The sequence below is a fragment of the Aristolochia californica genome, unplaced genomic scaffold, assembly GCF_029961685.1.
Source record: "Aristolochia californica isolate CCGP_79_NKW_82.1479 unplaced genomic scaffold, dmAriCali1.0.hap1 SCAF_12, whole genome shotgun sequence".
In the NCBI taxonomy this organism is placed as follows: Eukaryota; Viridiplantae; Streptophyta; class Magnoliopsida; order Piperales; family Aristolochiaceae; genus Aristolochia; species Aristolochia californica.
Window position 1 is genome coordinate 15273667 of NW_027181793.1, and position 14895 is coordinate 15288561.

Sequence of the window (14895 nt, forward strand, 5' to 3'; positions counted from 1 at the left end):
GTGGGTAGTCATTCACAAAGGGTTAGTTTTGAACCCCCAGAAAATAAAATAAAAAAATGATAATTTGACTATTATTATTTTTAAAAATAATTAATAAAAATAGATAATGATCAAATTCACCTTTTCACTAATTATTTTTAAGAATAATAATAGTTAATTCTTATTTATTTATTTATTTTTCCATGAGGTTCCGACTAGACCCTAAATGACCAATTCATAGTCTAAACAATATTGGTAGAGAAACTGCGAGTAGGCAATGGTAGGGGTAGAAACGAATTGAGTGAACCCATGTTTTGGTAAGCTCTGGTTGTGGAAGTCATTCCTACCTGGCTCAAGTTTGACCTTGAGCCTCATATATGAGCTTGAGCGCTGCTCAAGTAAAATCCTTGGGTTTTCAACTCCATTTTGTAAAATTTGGGTGGGTTCAGCTAGAAGGGGAAGGGCCTTCTGCCTTTTCTTCTATGAAAAAATGTTTTGATAGAGAGGAGGTGTATAGGATGCATCCCTCCCTCTCTATACTTGGAAGGTGAGTTTCAATGGAGGATCTATTCTCTTAGTAACCAAAGGGGTGGCATCCCCCTCCTCTCTATGGGAAGTAGAAAATGTAAAAAATGAGGGAAGAGGAAGAAGTGAAGAGGGAGAAGGGGAGAATAACATGTTCTTATAATAATTAGTTGAAAAAAAAGAAGGTATAGTAATCAAAAGTCTAGAAGAGTAATATACTTGGAAGAATCAAAGATGATTACATTTGGATTTTGTTCCTAAGTCCTCTTGCCTTAACATAATTAATGTCTTTCTCTCCCTTTATGAAACATGAGGAGCATACTTTTTCTTTTCATTAAGACCCTGTTAGTGTCTTTTCCAATAAATGTTGGAAAGGCATTTCTAGTAGAAATCTGTTTTCAATGACCATTAGTGTCTCATGTTTCATGAAAACATTTTTTTAGTTGAAATTTTTTACTAGGAAAATCATATAATTTTTTAGGTAAGATTTTTCAACCAAGATGAGTTGGAAAACCATATGGAAAATTTATGAATAAGTATTTTGACAATTGATGATATAATACTTTCAACACAAGGTAATTTTTCATGGCAATTTTATATTCTATAATAAATAAATTTATCGGATAAGTATGGTAATGTACGAGACTGATTATTAATTTTAATTTCTTTCCCTAGAAAAAAAAAGCACTAACAAATCTATTTAATTTTCTTTGGAAATTTCTAAAAAAAAAATCATGTAATTTCCTAGTTAGAAACTAATAGAATTTTATCTAAGGTTTCTTGGAAATGTGCCTCCCAGGAAAAAAATTTCTAGTTTTTCCTAGGATATTAATTTTCAACCAGGGGCACTAACAGGGCCTTAATGTTTGATGGAAAAGAGGGGAACAAAAGTGTCATTTACTTTTTGCAAGAAAACTTGTTAGAAAAGGTTGAAAAAACTAACATATTTTGAATATAAATGGGATCATGAGTATTTTATCTAAGGTTGAAAAAAACTTGTTAATGCTCGTTTTAATAAACAAGATTGATGCAAGGCTTGAGCGCAACTCGAGTTTTTTAAAAAAGAAACTTTTATCTAGTATTTTCTCTATCTCCTATCCACTTTGATGAGTTGGTTGGTAGTCAAATTAATTGAACTTATTCAGGTGATTTGTGCATAATATTTGAGTCTTCCTGTTGGGAAATTTATTAGAATATATTTTGAAGGCACTAGACAGTTAGGTCCCAGAGGTCACAAACATTGTGATGCAAAGGTCCTGAAGTGGTGTTGTTATAAACTTGTTCTCACTAAATCAATGTGTGATTCTCTTCTTGATATGAAAATCAAAGTTCACATACAATTTACACAAAAGACCACAATTTATAGTGATTCGCAACCTAAACTTAAGTAGTGAATCCATTGCAAAAGTTTTTGTACTTTAAAGATAAATTCATTATTTTAAAATTTGTCTAGTGGCACTTACAATAAAATGGCCCATATAGGGATTTACAATGATGTCTTCTTCTCACAAAGGGGTTACAATAACACACAAGTTTAGACCTATACCAAGATTTTTCATGACTCATTCGACTACATATAAACTTAGACCCACAAAGGAATTTGAGTAACAACTAACTAGAGTATACAAGCCTTAATCTGTAAAGGATTTATAGCGGCTTACTATGATATAAGCCTATACCCATAAAGTTAATGAATTATTTTATGTTTTTAGAAATTCAACATGGTATCAAAGTAAGGTTTGTAAATTGATGTTACAACAATTTTCATATTCCCCATCATAAAAATAAAATAAAAATGAACACCATTAATTCATAAAACAAGATTATAATATAATGCTACAAAAGGGGGTTAGGTAGAAGATTTTATGTGATTTTTTAGATTTGTTTACACTCCTAGATGTGGTCAGCTTTCCCAAACCCGACCTATAGGTCTTATTATCATATAGCCTTGAAATTTTTAGAAATGATTGAAGTTTGAATTGAAAAGATTTATCATTTCAACAATGGTAACAAGGAAACAAATATTAGATTGAAAATTGAATTACACCTATATCCTTATCTTTTACTGAAAATACTAGAATAATAGGAAAAAATAGTTTTATCTAAAAGAGGGTGTTTGAAGGATGAAAAAAATAGGGATTTCAGGAATGGGGCATAAGGCCACCAATGGATGGACCAAAGATGCAAAATGAGGTGGGGGGAGGTAAAAAAACACAAAAAGAGTTCTCTCTTAGTTTTGGAAATGTAGCCAATTCTCCAATTCACATCTCTTTTCCCTCATACTTTTGAAAAACTTTAATGGTCAGCTAATTCCCCTCTGATAAGTCAAAGACAAAGGAGTCAGTTATAACACTCATGTAATGAAGCCAACTTGTTACTATTAGTTTTATTGTTATTAATTTGTTATAAATGTCTTCTTCTAGAACTTCTATTAGTTGTATTTCAGTTATGCCAGCTGTCATCACAAATGGTTTTCTTCCATTATAATCACATTCTGATGACTTTATAAATTGATTTTTCTCACTCTGGCTTCTCTAAGAAAGAGAGCAGAGATTACAACTTCACAAATTCTATCTAGGTATCAGAGCTGTTGATCAAAGGTGTGAGAATTTTCTTCAATTTTTTTTATCTTGATTCTACCATACCTTCCACTCAATCTTCTTTCTGCTTTGGCTCAATTGGATTTGGACAAAGCACACCAATGTTGTCCATTCCTTCCTATCAGATGCTCAATCACACTTTGCCTGTGAAACTTGATCGAACGAATTACATCTTGTGGAGATCTCAGATTGATAATGTTGTTCAAGCTAATGGTTTTGAGGATTTCATAGATGGAACTTCTATCTGTCCAGAGAAAGAATTAAGTTCAAGACAGCTCAATCCAGATTTTGTTGCTTGGAGGAGACAAGATCGAACAATCCTCAGTTGGATCTACTCGTCACTCACACCAGGTATCATGGCACAGATCATAGATTGTAATTCCTCTCACTCGGCATGGAATGCCTTAGAGAAAACCTTCTCATCTTCTTCAAGAGCCAAAATTATGCAACTACGTTTAGAATTACAATTAACGAAAAAAGGCTCAATATCTATGATAGACTACATAATGAAAATCAAAGCAGCTGCAGATAATCTAGCAGCTATTGGAGAACCTGTCTCAGAACAAGATCATGTTACGAATCTCCTTGGAAGCCTTGGATCTGACTATAATGTTGTTGTTACTGCAATTACCATTAGAAATAATAAGATCTCTTTTGAAGTTGTACACAGTATGTTGCTAGCTTTTGAACAGCGTCTTGAGCAACAAATCTCAACTATATCTGCCAATAATGCCTCTTCCTCTAGTAACAGAGGTGGTGGAAGGAAATTTAATGGAGGTCATGGACAAGGTTATCCTCCAAATACCAACAACTATCATTACAAAGGTCGTGGTTGTGGGGTAGATCTGGACAGAATGGCAGACACAACTCAAGCTTCACTAAGAAGCCTCAATGCCAGTTATGTGGTAAATTTGGCCACACGATTCAGGTCTGTTACCACAGATTTGACATCTCTTTTCAAGGGACTCAGGACACTTCTACTTCTTCTTCAAATGTTGGTAATCAAAATACTATACCTATTATGGTTGCCTCTTCTAACAACCTTGCAGATGACAATTGGTATCTTGATTCTAACACAAGTCATCATTTGACTCAGAACATGGGAAATTTAGCCAATGCTACACCATACACTGGGACGGATAAGGTCACAATTGGTAATGGTAAGCATCTCTCCATTTCGAATACTGGTTTTAAAAGATTAGTCTGTAATACACACTCTTTCCAACTCAAAAAGGTGTTTCATGTTCCTTTTATCTCAGCAAACTTGATTAGTGTGGCTAAGTTCTGCTCAGATAATAATGCCTTAATTGAGTTTCAGTCTAATAGTTTCTTTGTGAAGGATCTGCCTACAAAGAAGGTGTTTGGTCAAGGCAAACTTGAGAATGGTCTTTAAAAATTTCCAGTGTTCAACAACAAGAAGTCGGCTTATGTTGGTGTTACTGCTACTGCTGTTTTTTCTTCTACGAATTTTGGTACTGTTGATAATAAAGTAGAGTTATGGCATCATAGACTAGGCCATGCTACCTCTGACATTATCACCAGAATTATGAATCATTATAATGTTTCTTGTGGAAAATATAAAGCTATTGTTTTTTCTTCTTGTCAGTTTGCCAAAAGCCAGTGATTACCAACTCATCTCTCTTTTTCTCGTGCATCTAAACCATTGGAACTTGTTCATACAGACATTTGGGGACCTGACTCAGTCAAGTCTACTTCTGGTGAAAAATTCTTCATCCTGTTTGTAGATGACTATTCACAGTACACGTGGTTTTATCCTTTGCATACAAAAGACCAAGCTCTTCCTACCTTTAAGCAGTTCAAACTTCAAGTGGAGAATCAATTTGATGTCAAAATTAAGTGTTTACAATTTGATAATGGTGGTGAATTCAGATCTTTCCAGTCTTTTCTTCAACAATCTGGTATACTCCATCGTTTTACTTGTCCTTACAACTCATCTCAAAATGGTAGAGTTGAGAGGAAGCATAGGCACGTGGTTGAAACTGGTTTGGCCTTGTTAGCACATGCTTCTTTGCCAATGAAATTCTGGCAGTATGCTTTTCAGACTGCTACTTTTCTCATCAATAGAATGCCCAACAAGGTTCTCAAGTATGATTCTCCCTATTTCACTCTTTTTAATAGAATTCTAGATTATAAGTCTTTTCGAGTGTTTGGCTGCCTTTACTGTCCTTTTATTCGTCCATACAACAATCATAAATTGCAGTACAAATCTGTTAAGTGTCTGTTTCTTGGCTATAGCTTCAATCACAAAGGGTTTTGTGTCTTGATTATCTGACTGGAAGAGTGTATGTGACACCACATGTGGTCTTTGATGAAACACAATTTCCCTTAGCTCAACCTCAACATTCTTCCCCTTCCATTGCTCCTCCAGCAAAATGTTTCACTCCATCCATTATACTTTCCTCTACCTCTTCTGATCCTTGTTCAAATGGCAGTAATGATTCTATAGCATCTCAGTCTCTTTCCCCGAATGAACATTCTGACCCTACTACTCCTATGGATTCACCAACAACTCCTCCTGTCTCTAGTTCCTTACCTGAATCCATACACGAAACTCAGGCACCTCCTTCTCCTCCTGCTCTACAAATGACAACAAGGTTGATGCGTGGTATAACCAAGAAAAAGACTATTCTTGATCTCTCTACCATAAAAATTTCAGAACCATCCACTCTCAAACAAGCCTTCAAAGATCTAAACTAGACTAAAGCTATGGAAACGGAGATTGTTGCTCTTCATCGAACCAATACTTGGGATCTTGTCGATCAACCATCTGATGTCAATGTGATAGGTTGTAAGTGGGTGTATAAATTGAAACATAAGCCAGATGGGAGTATAGAGAGGTATAAAGCCAGGCTTGTGGCCAAAGGTTATAATCAGACTCATGGTTTGGACTATTTTGAGAGTTTTAGTCCAGTAGTTAAGGTTGCAACTATTCGCATCATACTAACTGTTGCTCTCAGTTTCAAGTGGGAAATTTGTCAGCTTGATGTTCACAATGTTTTTTTAAATGGTGAGTTAGAAGAGCAAGTCTATATGTCTCAACCTCTTGAATTCTTAGACACTCAATTTCCTAACAAAGTGTGTAGATTGAAGAAGGCTTTATATGGTTTGAAACAAGCACCACGAGCTTGATTTCAAAGACTTAGTTCTGCTCTTTTACAGTGGGGATTCAGCAATTCTCGGACTGATAGTTCTATGTTTCTACATTTTGGTAAGGCTACTACTTTGATAGTACTTGTCTATGTTGATGATATCATAATCACAGGTAGCTCCTCAACACATATTTCTTCTCTCATAGCTCAACTTGATTCTGTTTTTGCCTTAAGAGACTTGGGTCAACTTTCATACTTCCTCGGTATAGAGGTGTCTTACAATGAAGGATCTATGCATTTGAGCCAAACCAAATACATTTCAGATATGCTTCATAGAACTGAAATGTTTGATACCAAACCAGCAAAAACACCTTGAGTGGTTGGGCAGAACTTGTCTAAATTTGATGGTGATCCTATGGCAGAGGTTACTGAATATCGGAGTGTAGTAGGGGCTCTTCAGTATGTTATCTTGACAAGGCCTGATATAGCTTTTGTTGTCAACAAGGCATGCCAATTTATGCAACAACCAACCACAGCTCACTGGCTCTCAGTCAAAAGAATACTTCGATATCTACAAGGAACAATCCAAGATGGGCTTCTATTAAGTCCTTCCAGTAACTTGACAATAGAAGGCTTCACATATGCAGATTGGGGTGCTCAATCTGATGATAGGCGAAGCTCAAGTGGGTATCTGGTTTATCTAGGGGATAACTTAGTCTCTTGGTCTTCTACCAAACAAAAAGTAGTCTCTCGCAGTAGTGCAGAATCTGAGTATCGAGGTCTTGCTTTAGCAACTGCTGAGATTGTTTGGACGCAAGCTTTATTACAAGAGCTATGTGTTACCTGCTATACCTCTGCTCTGGTATGATAGTATCAGTGCTTACCATATGGCCAAGAATCCAGTGTTTCATGCTCGAACAAAACACATAGAAATAGACCTTCATTTCATACGAGATCAAGTCATAAGAGGAAAGATATTGTTGCAATTTATTCCTATTGCAGAGCAGCCAGTAGATTTATTGACTAAGCATCTTACAAGTTCAAGGTTCTTGTCCCTCAAATCTCAACTTTTTATAACTCCAAGACCTTTTCACTTGAGGAGGGATGATAAGTCAAAGACAGAGGAGTCAGTTATAACACTCATGTAATGAAGCCAACTTGTTACTGTTAGTTTTATTGTTATTAGTTTGTTATAATTGTCTTCTTCTAGAACTTCTATTAGCTGTATTTTAGTTATGCCAGTTGTCATCACAGCTGGTTTTCTTCCATTGTAATGACATTCTGATGGATTATATAAATTGATTTTTCTCACTCTGGCTTCTCTAAGAAAGAGAGCAGAGATTACAACTTCACAAATTCTATCTCCCTCCATCTCCCAAAAAGCATATATTCCCTCCCCCCTCCCCTTTCTCTTTGTCAGACAAGGGGAGATGCCACCCATCTTTCCACCATCATGTGGGAGTTTGACTCCTCCCTTTTCTTTTTGCATGGTAGGAGCCTCTCCCCATGTCAAGCAGGAAGACAGGGCACCCCCTTCCTTTTGTTCAAACAGGGGCATCTCTCCCGCCCAATCAAGAAGATGATGGTTAGTGAAGAGAAGAAATTAAAAAAAAATAAAAAATTATAAACCTAAATTAAAAAAAAAAGACAAAATAAAGATAGCGTGTTAGAGCATACATGTCGATTGAAAATGATTGTGTGAAGGCGAAGGTATAGTAGGAAAGATGTCAAAGGAGCGATCGAGCGGGGTCATGTACTCTTGTTCGACTTTTTAGGAGGTACAATTGAAAGTGAATCCAATTTCTGCTTGCCAATCTTTCATGGCTTTTCACCCAATAAATTCCCTCATGTTTCCCGAGCTCCTTCTATTTAAAAAGAAAAACTAAGCATCAATTATATTGTAAAATAGAGCTGCGAAATGATCTTAGTTTACTTTGTTTTTTAGTTTAGTTTGTTATATGTTTGATTACTTATAGACTACTATATTTCCTTGTTTGCTTTCATTATTTACTTCTCTTAGGTTAGTGACTTCGGATTTCTTTTTCTTCCATTGCTCCCAACTACTGCCAAATATGCTTTTACTCTCAGATGACAAAAGTTGCGTGTCCCAAGGATAAGTACAAAACTGGGCACAGACTCTCAAAGGGTAGAAATGGGGTGATAAAACATAATTTGAAACCAACCTCAAATGATTTTGAACAAATATAATGATAATAATCACTAAAGTGGGTAATGTTTGTCAATTGACAAGATGGCTATAAAAACCCAAGGGTACCAGTAAAAAGTCTCAATAGACTTAAAAACACCCATATATATAAGAAAAACCAACCAAAGCAATGCTCCAAAGGGGGTAAGTGAGTGTCAAATAATGGATGGTAGGAGAAAGGTTACCAAATAATAAAAGGATAATAGGGAATCAATAAGAAGTCGAAGTCATCATATGCTTTATTTTTCTAAGTAATTCAAATCTTCATCATGCAAACTAATGAACCATGCTGACAACAGTCAAAAAATAATGAACCCAAGGCAAACAACCGAAGAGTTCTTCTTCAATAGTAATGTTTCAATCAAAGAGACATAATCTCAGCTACATAAATGAGCTAATGCCCAAATAACATGTACAAAATATGCAATTGTATAGTAGCGGATAATCGGTAAATGATGAAAGTCCTTAAGAGTAATAAGGACACATGAAATAATCAGTAGCGAGTTCATCCTTGAATAAGGAAGTAGTGCACCATGTAATCAGCTGAAGATAACCCAAGATAATAATCAAGTTGAAGTCAAGCAGTAGTAGATAGCAGATAGCAACTTTGACAGTGAGTGAGTGAGTCAAACTGAGTCATAAAAAAAGAGTCATGTCGAGTCAAAGTGAGTCAGATACTGAGTCCATCTGAGCAGAGTGGAAGACTCAGTCTAAGTCAAGGCGACCAAGTTGAGATGACCGAGTCAGGCTGACTCGTTAGTCTGAGTTGACTCAGTTCAAGTTAATCGGAGTTTACCTAGGTGGAACAATATTTCTCATGTCACTTGTTAGCTAGTTCAAACCCGACAAATTAAACACAACAACGATTAATCCAACAGACTAAATACAAACCCAGTCACTCAGTCAAGAGAACCAGAGATCGACAAGTTGTCGAGTCTCTATAATCGGCTTATCGATAATAATCACGCAAAGATATATCAAGGAGATACCATAGCATCGTTCCAGGAGGATCAATCTAATCCAATGCCAACGAAGAGACAAGCAGGAGAAATTTTCGAAAAATAGTAGCGAGCATCGGGATGGAATTCGGACAACGTAGCAACAATCAATTACTGGAAGATGCCAGCAGGTGCCGAAGTCGAGGAGAGAATTTTGACTTGCCTGCGTATACTAATTTCCAAGATAAAGAACAACTCGTTGGATAAGAGATTTAGGCCAACCAGTTCTACAGAAAAATACCGAATCAACGACATCCAAATAGCAATGTAAGGAGTCATGAAAATTCCTCAGCTAAAAAGAATACTCTCTACCAGAAATAAGACAATAGACGATAGATATCAATTACGGGAAGATTATGGAAATAACAACAGAGACAGCTAAGATAGGATGCTAATTGGCAGCAAATTACTCAGTGGAATGATTCACACTAGCGAAGGAGATGGCCACCCTGTGAAGGAGACGAAAATAGAAACTTCCCAAATAAAGTTTTCCACTAGAAGTTACCAAGCTAGTAACAAGATAATGTCTAGCTGGTTTGTAGCTTCATAGGACCAGACCTTTTCCAGCAATATTCTTTGAGTAATTATGTAGCAACCTTATTGATAATCAACTATAATTGATAGAGATAAGCATAAAGATAAAGATAATGATAGAGATAAAGATAATTAGTGATTGGTTAGAGACAGACTCAAATTGTAGAGTTGTAATCATCTACTGTCTCTGTTGTAACTCTATAAATAGTGTACACCTAATCAATAATAATCACGGCAATATTATTCTTCATTCCTATATTCTAAACCACTTCTGAAAACACACTTCTTTTTTTTTAAGATCAAGATTGGACTCTCCTTTCGGAGCTCCATCTTATTGGGGCATGATAGAGATAAACATAAAAGATAAAGATAATGATAGAGATAAAGATAACTAGTGATTAAATTAGAGACAGACTCAAATTGTAGAGTTGTAATCATCTACTATTTATGTTGTAACTCTATAAATAGTGTACACCTCATCAATAATAATCACGGCAATATTATTCTTCATTTCTATATTCTAAACCACTTCCGAGAACACGCTTCCTTTTTTTTAAGATCAAGATAGGACTCTCCTCTCGTAGCTCCATCTTGTCGAGGCATGATAGAGATAAACATAAAGGGGGGGTTAGTCAACTTGAAGGACGAGATGATCTTCAACCGCATAATGTCCTTCAACACTTGAAGTTGTTAGTGGAGCGCAAATAAAGCTTCATCTCGATGGAGGGGATGAAGGGGTCCTTCATCTCCGAGGTTTAATTTCAATCATCTGGAAAAAGGCCTTGTTTGATCTTCTTTGAATTGAAGGACGGGTGACGCTGGCTTTTTCCCCTCTCTCTCCTCGCACCCCCCCGCGCGTCGTCATTTCTCAGTTTTTTCTTCCTCTCTCCCGCACTCCCTCTCTTGTCTCCATGTGCCCCCAACGTCGCTGCTGCCATAAAATCGATCGGATTTTCGTCTCCCAAAAAGTCTCTTTCTTATCAAATTTATGTTTCTTTTCTTTCTCGGCTCTTCTTCCCTCTCCTTTTTCGCACTTATCAATTGTTTCCCTACCTCTCCTTCAAGCTCTGTCCTCATTCTACGCCCCAAAGTTGTTTAGCTTTCCACTTCTACAATGTTCTCTTTTGGGTTTTCTCCTATACTCTTGGGGGTGGCTGTGATTATTGTCTCGTCTTGAATGATCGTTGTCCCCGAAAAGCATCTAGAGAAACAGAGGTACTCGGGCTTTCTAGTTCAATTTTCTCTTTTGGGTTTTCTCTCCTCGACTTCCATGTGGAACGATAAATGATGTTTTACTCTTATTACTTTTGAACATGCATCATTTATATGTACTAAACTTGTAACTTGTTGATTTTAATATTAAAGGCACGAACTCGTTATTTGAATAATTTTTTTTTTGTTATTTTCAAAGTTGTATATGTATTTATTTATTATTTTTTTCAATTTTATTACTATATTAAACTTCATATTTAAGTCTCTGGTAAATAAAATATAATTAAAGTATGCATTTGATTAATTAATTACTTTTAAGTTTGTCAAAATATATTATTAATTAATACCACGCAAAATCTATCTTATGTTATTAATATAATATTTTTTATTCATTAATCATATTTTTTTATTTACTCTATTGTATTAGTGATTTAATAGTGGTAATTAAAATATTGTTAACTCAAACACTTGGTTTAATTAAATTATTTTTATAATTAATAAAATCAATGGTTTTAAATTTCGAAGATGAAGATGAAGATGAAGATGAAATTGTCCACACTAACACCCTATTTCGAAGATTTCGAAGATGAAGTTGTCCACACTAACACCCATTTCGAAGATGAAGATCATGTAGATGCATAAGATGAAGATGAAGATGAAGATGAAGATCAAATTTCCAGTTTGTTGACTAACCCCCCAAAGATAAAGATAATGATAGAGATAAAAATAACTAGTGATTGAATTAAAGACATACTCAAATTGTAGTGTTGTAATCATCTATTATCTTTGTTGTAATTCTATAAATAGAATACACCTAATCAATAATAATCATGACAATATTATTCTTTATTCCTATATTCTACAATAATCATTGTAGAATCACTTACGGGATTCTATAGAGACAGCAGTGCTAGAATGACACCAATGTTGAGTCAGAGCAATGACAACAATGGCAGCAAGCTCTGAGTAGAGGCAAACGACAGACAACAGACAAGTGCAGAAATAGAAAGCTCTGATTAGAGACAAACGGATTTGTGAGGAATGCAATCAGGCATGAAGGTGTTCTTCCTAACATTCATTCAGTCCTTTTTCCTAAGACGATGAAGGGAATGTGCTCACGGACTTGGGTCGACTCTACCTAGAACCCAAAATGCTTAGCGCTAGAAGAGCACCACCAAGGATAACACCAAACCGGATAGCAACAATACTTCCAATCAGCATGAAGAAAAAAACCACCTCTGATCATTAGCTGTAAGATGCATAAATCAGCGAGTCACGATACTAAGTCAATGTATCCAAAAGTTGTAATAATGCCAGAGATATAAGCCAAAGCCAAACAAACATTCTATGTCAAGCAGCAGATGATCCTCTTACTATCTTCAATAACTTACCAACAAGGCAGTAGGGATATCTTTCAGAAGATAATCCCAAGTAGATACCATCAGCAGCAAGGTAGCAACCATAAAAAAAACAAAATTGTAAACCAACAAGATACCATCAACAAGTCGATCATCAATCGAGCAAGAACAAGTTTGAAATTCTAAAAATCCATAGCTGTGAATCCTGAAAATCAATGTTATGATACCATGTTAATTTTCAAGACTCCATGGATTACATCATGGGTCAAGGAGAGAATAGACGTTGGGGAGAAAAGAGGAGGAAGAATGGGGTGTTAGACTTAGTCCAAGTCCTCCCCCTTGAGCTCTATTTATAAATGATAAAAGCATAATATTATAATTATACATTTTAAAGAAGAGAAAAAAATATAAAATAATTAAATTAATGACATCCTAATTACATCATATCTTCTAACAAATTAAATAAATTTTAACATGTTTTGATTAATAAATAATTTTAAAATTTTTATGTATTTATTTACTTATATAAAATTAAAATGATTAAAAAATAGTTAACTTTATAATATCAAAATACTTACTCAAATTTTTACTTTTGTAATATATAAGTTCTCATTCTTAAATTAGAAATCGAATATAATATTAAAATATGAATTTATATAAATTAAAAAGATGGTATTTTATTATATAAAATCACTCTGATTTATTTTTTTTAATGAGATAATTTACTTAACTATCCTGTTAATAAACTAAGAAAATTTCAACTTGCTAATTTAATAAATAATTAAAATTTTAAATTAGTTTTTTAAATTATTTAAATGTATAAAATGAAAAACCTAAACAAATACTTAATTTATAATATCAAAATGCATGAGTGAGAGAGCAGAATGAGCAGAACAAGAGTGAGCGCATGAGTGAAAGTGAATTCACTAGCGTTAGGAAGAAATTTCACTTTCACTCATTTTTCTTTAGAATGTGTGAAAGCTTTCACTCGCCACTTACAGTGTATACTAACAAGTTTTGGGTTATTTTCACTAGTAAAAATACTTTCACTTTTACTTTGAGAGTGCACTAATAGGGCCTTAATTTTTTCTTTGTGTTCTTTTCACGAGGAAAGCCTCAATCATGTGAAAGTGTTGAGGCAATGGACGGGTTGAGTTGGGTCAACTTAAAAATTTCATTCGAACCTGACCCGTTTATTAAACTGGTATAAACTATAGGGCTCATACTTGTTTGAGTTTGGTTCAAGTTCGAATAAATCCACTTAAATCTTAAAAATAAAAAATAAAAAATATGAATAATTGTTTAAAATTAAATTATATAAATTTCATAAAAAAGAAATATATTAATAAATAAATTGTTTAAGTAATTCCAATTTAAATATACTATATGAGACCATTTTGGTTCAATTTAATTCTCTTAAAACCAATTAAATAAGGACCCATTGGGTCCTGTCAAACTCGAATCCAATCGATTTATCAATCGGCAAAGAATGAGTAAACCCATACTTGACCTATTTTTTAATTCGAGTCGGGTTCAAATAATTTAAATTATTAATCAAACCATTTTAATTCAGTTTATGCACTTTAATCAATTAAATAAGGACCACTGCACCTTGGTGCCAAGCTCAAAACCCGACCATTTATTAACCAATTCAAATGAAAAAACTCCCCTATTTATAACTTGGGTTTGTGTTCAGATCAAATAAATAGGTCAAAATCGAATTAGGTTATTGGATAAAGTCAATATTGATCATCTTGTTTATCTCTCTTATATTTTTCTCTGTTATATTTATACCCTATTTGCTCTCTTATACCCTGAGATTTCTTTTGTAGTAGAAATTGTTTTATATATACCCTTTCACTTCAACTACATTAGCACTGTTTTTAAAAGATATATCTAGGAGTTCATTTAAATGAGGATATTCTTTAAAGAATAGTGATTGTGCACCTTTCTAATGATCCACTAAGTTAAACCAAAAAATAAAAAAATAAAAATGTAATTCCTTTATTCAACCACCCTAGGAAGCAGCACCAAGCCGTTGTTCTTTTTAATCCTTCATTTCTTTATAATATTTTTGTTTTACTTTTCTCTTCATATATCCATATTTTACTGTTTTACTTTCAAATCGACTAAAAGATTCTGCTTCAACCCTGTTTCCTTCTACAATATGCTTGCTTCTTTTCCTGTCCAATGTTGCCACTAAAAAGACAGCTACACTTAAATCAACTAAAAAAACAATGAAAAAAAGGTGCCTCGTCTGCACGCCTTCCCATTCACTTTTGACCCAGATGAATGAATGGCCCAAAAAAAGCCTTTCACAAGTGCAATCAGCTACTGTATGTTTTGAGAATTGGAGAAAATGCAACATTTCCA